Genomic DNA, 6988 nt, shown 5'->3' with positions numbered 1-6988 from the left:
CAGTTGCCCCCCGCCCGCAGCCTCCTGCCCCCGCCAATTTGAGCGAGCCCCGGGGGGGAGGGGGGACACACTTAAAGGGACAGCGGCGGGCTGCACCAATCTGCAGTGAGAACAAACCCCGGAGAGTCACCTGGGCCCCCAGAGCCCCCCCCATTTCCTGCCAGGGGTTAATTAAAGCAAGAATCCGGCCCCTGCGCTGGGGGGCTGGGGCTGGCCAGCTGCCAGCAGGGCTTTTCTGGGAGCCACCCTCTGGGAAGGGATCGCCTTGGCCTTGAACCGCAGGGGGGGGCTTAGGGGCCAAATTCAGGGGTGGTGCAAGCAGCTCTGACTTCAGCGCTGCCCCGGCCACCTTTGGGAGGGCGCGAGGTCACATCAGAGTCCCCAGGTCGTGGGCCTGGACGGCCCCCGAGGGGCTGAGTCCAGCCCCGGTGCTCATGGATGAAGGATTATCCAGACTGTCCCTGGCAGGTGTTTGTCCAACCTGCCCTTAAAAACCTCCAGGGACGGAGATTTCACCCCCGCCCTGGGCAGGTTATTCAGGGGTGTGAGCCCGGCTGCCGACTTGGCCAGGCCTGCTTGTGCCCCTGAGTGTGTGTGCGGGGGAGGGGGGGTCTCGATTTGTGCACACAAGTCACGCCGGGTGTGCTCGTGCTCACACGCCCACAGGCTGCCTGGCAGCACGCGGTGGTCTCTGGCTGTGGGCAGGCCTGACTCGAGGGGGCCGTGGGGGCAGCTGAGTCCTGGGCCCGGCCCCGTCTGTGCGCTGGTGGGGGGGTTCCTGGGTGAGCCCGCGTGCGAGGAATCCATCTCAGTGCGTGTCAAAGGGGTGCCAAGGTGCACACCTGGGCGTCAGCGGAGGGGGACTCAGCGTGGATCTCTGCGGGTGGGTGCCCCCGTGTGTACGCGTTGCTTGCTCATCCCTCAGCGCCGATCTGTGGGTGCGCCGGAGCCTGCCCGGGCAGCTCTGCGCACATGAGCCTGCCCAGGCCCGCGCTCTCCGGGCGTGTGGGTGCCGGGTGCTCTCTGGGACTGAGGCCAGGCTGCCAGGTGCGAGGGGGCAGCACTGGTCTGGAGACGTTCGCTAGGAACAGTGGGCAGCAGGAGGGGAACTCCTCCCCCCAGTCACCTCTGAGCTGTTCGGCCCTTTCTACGCCCTCGTCCTTCTCCCCCAGGCGTGATCTGTGTGCACATGCGTGCTGCAAAGGTACCCCCCCAAGTTCAGTCTGGCCCCAGCCAGCCCTTGGCCTTGGTGCCGGGGGCTTAAGGGTCCCACCTGAGAACTGGACTGAGACCCAGCAAACTCACTACACCAGAAAGCCCTTGCAGTCTGGTCAGGTGAGCGGTGCTGCCCGGAGCAGTTGGCTCAGGTGCCCAGAGCCTTGCCCCCTGGGCTACCAGTTCAGTGGTCAAAAGATGCGGCCATGTGACGGCACCAACGGACCCCCTCCCAGCCAGGCTCAGAGAAGAGGCCAAGGACTGAACGGGCCTGGGACACTCGACTCCTGGCACCCCTGCTGGGGCTGTCTGCAGACAGAGGAGCCCAGTCTGGAGGGCGGAAGGCCCCAGAACCCCACGGTGAGGCACAAACCCGTCAGCTGGAATTTCCCCTTCGCGGGCTGCCGAGCATTTCTCTGCCGGCTGAGCGGGCGTGTGGGCGGGAGGTGCGAGTGCTGCGGGGAGTTGATGCCGCCTCTGCACCTGTTTCCATCTCACGTTCCCCTGCTACCCTCCTTCGCGAATCCGCCCGGGGCCTGCTCCGCGGCCTGGCTTTGCAGCTGGGGACAGCGGGGCTGAGAGAGGAGAAGGGACTTGCTCAAGGCCCCGCAGTGAGTTAGTGGCAGAGTTGCTTGGCAGTTCCTGGCCCACTGCATGGAGACCCGGGCGGTGCTTCCCTCCACGGATTGCACACTGCCCTCAATGCAGCACACCAGCCTGGAGCCGGGGGGCTGGACTCTGGAGCAGTGTGCTCTGCCCCCCTCTCTAGTCATACATCCCCCCCTTTTACTACAGAGCCTGGGAGAGCCTCCAGCAGCCGCACCCAACCAGCTGCTCACGCTGGGAGCAGCTCAAGCAGCCCCCAGCGCTCCGGCTCGCCCCTAGGACCATGCAGACCGGTGCTGCAGCCAGCCCCCGGAATCCTCCCCCCACAGGGTGGCGAGCGTGGGGCGCAGCGGAGCGGCAGACAGCGTCCCACGTCCCGGGCCTTGGAGGGAACGAAGTCAATGGCTGTGCGTGTGAGCACGTGTGCCCAGGCCTGTACACACGGGTCACGTCGGGAGGATGGAGGGAAGGCTCCACGACCGAGCATGTGGCGAGGGGGGATTTCGCTCCTGGGACACCCAGTGCAGAAGCCACCTGGGAAAGCCGTTGCTGCCTGGCAGCCTGCGTGGGCTGCCCTGTGCCTGGAGACCGTGTCCCCGTGGCTGCCCCAGCTGGCTGAACGGGCCCCTCGGTCAGTGGGAAGGCCCAGGATCCAAGGAGCCACGGTGATGGAGCTCGTGGGGCAGGAGGGGTCCCTCCAGGCTGGGGCTTAGGCCCCCATGGCGGCGGGCGGGGGAATGGCACTGTGCTGTGGCCCTGGCTCTCAGAATGAAGCGGGCAGCGTCCCCAGCCTGGCGTTCACTCAGAGGACTGTGCTGCCGATAGGGCTGTCGAGTCTAAATCCCAGCTCGGATGAATCACACAGCTGCGGCGGGGACAAGGGCTGCCATGGGCCGACCCTGCTCCGGCTGATGAATTCTTGGAAGGCAGCCGGTTCGTCAGGCTTTCAAACGACAGCCAGGGTGGGGGAGGAGCATATTTACCATACTGTGGACCCCAACGGGAATGGGGGAGGGGAATGATTCAGGTTGGGGGGATCTGAAAAATAGGGGTGCCCAGGGGGTTCCTAGCCACGCTGTGTAGCGCATGACAGCCTCAGTTTGGAGAAGAGGTGAGGGTTGGGATATACCGTGAACGGGGTGTATGTGTGTATACACACACCATGACTCACACTCACGACTTCACCGCGACCGCAAGGCTAGAACCCAGGTCTGCTTGCTGCTACCCCTTAAAGGAGAATCCCCAATAGCTGAAAGCAGTCGGGTGCTATGGTACACAATTGCCATCCAGTAGAGGGCAGTGTTGAACATAGACATGAACCAGGCCACTAGAAGTTACGTATTGTTAAAAGCTCCGCCATTTGTCAAACATAAGAACAGCCAGACTGGGTCAGCCCAATGGTCCATCTAGCCCAGTTTCCTCTCTTTGACAGCAGCCGGTGCCAAGTGCTTCAGAGGGAATGAACAGAATGGGGCAATTATCCAGTGATCCATCCCCTGTCATCGAGTCCCAGCTTCTGGCAATCAGAGGCTTAGGGACACCCACGGTTGCATCCCTGACCATCTTGGCTAATAGCCAGTGATGGACCCATCCTCCGTGAACTGATCTCAATCTTTTTTGAACCCCATTATAATTTTGGCCTTTACAACATCCCCCGGCAAGGAGTTCCACAGGTTAACTGTGTGTTGTGTGAAGAAATACTTCCTTTTGCTTGTTTTAAACCTGCTGCCTGTTAATTTCATTGGGTGACCTTGGTTCTTGTGTTATGCGAAGGGGTAAATAACACGTCCTTATTTCCTTTCTCCACACCAGTCATGCCTTTATAGCCCTCTGTCAGATCCCTCCACGGTCATTGCTTTTCTAAGATGAACAGTCCCCGTCCTGTTAATCTCACCTCAGACAGAAGCTGTTCCAGACCCCTCATCATTTTCGTTGCCCTTCTCTGTACTTTTTCCAATTCTTCTAAAATATCTTCTTTGAGATGGGGCGACCAGAACTGCATGTAATATTAAAGTGTACTTTGGATTTATATAGCAACATTATGATGTTTCCTGTCTTATTATCTATCCCTGTCCTAATGGTTCCTAACATTCTGTTTGCTTTTTTGACGGCTGCTGCCCATTGAGTGGATGTTTTCAGAGAACGATCCACGATGACTCCAAGATCTCTTTGTTCTGAGTGGTAACAGCTAATTTAGACCCCATGAGCGTATATGTAGAGTGGGAATTCTGTTTTCCAAGGTGTATTACTTTGCACTGATCAATGCTGAATTTCATCTGTCATTGTGTTGCCCAGTCACCCGGTTCTGTGAGATCCCTTCGTAACTCTTCACAGTCTGCTTTGGACCTAACTATCTTGTATCCTTTGCTAACTTTGCCACCTCACTCTTTATTTCTTTTTCCAGATCATACATGAATGTGTCTAACAGCACTGGCCCCGGAACTAATCCTTGGGGGACCCTGCTATCTACTCTTCACTGTGAAAACTGACCATTTATTCCTACCCTTAGTTTCCTATCTTTTACCCTGTTACTGACCTGTGAGAGGACCTTCCCTCTTATCCCATGACTGCTCACTTTGCTTGAGAGTCTTTGGTGAGGGACCTTGGTAAAGGCCTTCTGAAAGCCCAAGTTCACTAGATCCACTGGATCACTTTTGTCCACGTTTGTTGGCCCCCTGGAAGAATTCTAATAGATTAGTGAGGCATGATTTCCCTTCACAAAAGCCATGTTGACTCTTCCCCAGCAAATGGTGTTTATCTGTGTGTCTGATCATTGTCCACAAACAATGCATGCCCCAACCATGCACCCCAACTCAGGCCAAGTCGGGGAGAGCCTTTCCAGCACAGGCCAACAGCCTTCCCATGCACAGACAGGCAGCCTGCTGAGGCTGACTCTGTTGAGCAATGACAACAGCTGGCAGGAGCCAGCTTTGCGCCCTAGAGACTGCAAACAGAGCGGCGCCGATGGTGTTTGGAAGGCTCACCCCCATTGGGACCAAGATGGCAGAGGGAAGGGGGTGGACGTGGGGAAGTGCAGAGAAGCCAGGTACAGAGGAGTAAGTATGTTCCTGCCCTGGGATGAGTCACAGGGTGGGGCCCTGCCCACTTGTGGCACCCACTTCCCTGCCAGCCCCAGTGCCGCTGCCCACGTCTGAGCAAGAGCGAGAAACTGCCAGAGAACAAAGGGAAAGGAAAGGAGGAGCGAGGCTGCTTGAAAACAACTGAGCCGCACTCTGCAGAGCGGGGCCCCGGCGCCCACGTCACCACAGATAAGCTCTACTTCCTTCAAGCAGGGCTAGAACCCAGGAGCCCTGACTTTCCGCCTCACTGTGTTCTAGCCATGAGCCCATGCTCCCTCCCAGAGCTGGGGACAGAACCCAGGAGTCCTGACTCCCAGTTCGCTGCACTGGCCATGAGACAACACTCTCTCCTAAGCTAGGATGAGAACCCAGGAGTCCTGACTCACAGCCCTCCCTTCTAACCACTGAAATTACTGAGCAAGACTAGAACAGAAGCAACGATGCAGTAGTCCCACTGTGGATTTCTGCCTGGCCCAGAGCGCTGGAGCAGAGAGTTGCGAGGTTTTTGTCTCGCTTTGCTAATGATTGAAAAACACACAAAAAAGAAGGAGCAGAATCGTTGTTCTGGGCAGCCCACCGACATCTCCGCGTAGCCCCGAAAGCGCCAGGCTCGGAGCTAACTGATGCAGCCTGACGGCATGTGGGAATTCACAGGCAGCATCTGCTCTACGAAATGCACATGGCCTGGATGTTAGCTTCATCACGGTCTGTCTCCCTGCACCTGTGAGCTGGGGAAGGGGGAAAGTGGCAGACTGGAGGAATGGAGTGAGAGGCAGGGAGGTGTGTGTGTGTGTTAGAACGCATGACCCTGGGGAGCAGCGCTCCAGAACTATCTGGACAGACAGACAGACCAGACAGACACAGAGACGCCCTGAGGCTGGTCTAATTTACACTCAAACTCCCTTGGCTCCCTCTGGCCCTTGGGGAGCAGGGAACAGCCACAGTGCAGCATGCTCTGGCCACTCCCCCACGCTGCCCCTCTCAGGCCCCAGCCTGCTGCCAGAGCCTGAGTGTAAGTGGGAATCAGGCTTGATCCCCTGTGTCACGCTGCTTTTCTACTGGCTCAAGCCCAGCCCACCCTGCAAGTGCCCGGACGGACCATGTGTTTGAGCCCTCGTGCCGTTGTTTACACTAGAGCCAAGCGAGCGTGCAAACGCCTTGCCCCCGTGCAAAGTTTACCAGTGGGTTTCACACTGGTTTGCACTGGTGTTAGCGACGAGGGAGTCGGAGCCCGGTCTGGCTCTGCGGGGGCCAAGTGCAGCTGTGTCCAAGCCATGGTTTGGGACTGATGAGGGGGGGCATCCAGCCTGTCCCCACCCCCTTTCCTGGGCCCACTAGAGCCAAAGCATTGGGCCCCTCGCCCAGGTGGAAATGATCAGGCCAAAGCCGTGCTGTCTTGCCCTGTCTCCCCAGCGCTCAGCACAACGTCTGCTGGGCACTTGCCGCAGGACGGTGAGGCGGGAGCAGCATAAGGCTGGCGGAGGGACCTTCTCTGGGACCTTGGTTTCTCCTGAGCTCAAGCTGGGTCTGTGCAGGCAGCCGCTCGAGGAGGCGTGAAGCAGACACAGATCAGCAGCTCCGCTTCCTGAACAGGCATGTGTGTATCTCTCACTGACATCAGAGCTCAGCCCTGCCAGCACGGCTTCCCTACCTGCTGGCCACTTGACTGATAAACCTCAAATCTCTGCCGATAGGGATCACCCACAGAGGCTCCTCAGGGCGTGCCCCGATGACTGGAGCACGCTGATTGAGTGCCGAGGCTGGCAGCAGCGCCCCCATGCCACGAGCCCCACGGCGGGAGGGCTGCTTGGCTGGGACGCTGCTGGCGTTGCCCACCTGGCGGGGATACCGAGGGAGTTCAGCCTGGGAGCTGGGAGGGCTCAGGAGTGAGGGGCACCGGCACAGCTGTGCGCTGGCAGTTGAGGGGAAGGGAGGGACGTACCCAGGCCCGTTATCCCTCACCCAACAGGCCTTTTATCCCTCACCCTTTATCAGCTGCTGCATAAAGCGCCCAGCAGCTGCTGTCTGTCTCCATAGCGTTTGAATACAGAGACTTGTAAAGTCCTGGCACTGTGCTGCCCCCATGT

Source organism: Lepidochelys kempii, chromosome 20, assembly GCF_965140285.1.
Source record: "Lepidochelys kempii isolate rLepKem1 chromosome 20, rLepKem1.hap1, whole genome shotgun sequence".
Lineage (NCBI taxonomy): Eukaryota > Metazoa > Chordata > Testudines > Cheloniidae > Lepidochelys > Lepidochelys kempii.
The sequence above is the reverse complement of the archived record's forward strand: the minus strand, read 5'-3'. Positions refer to the sequence as shown.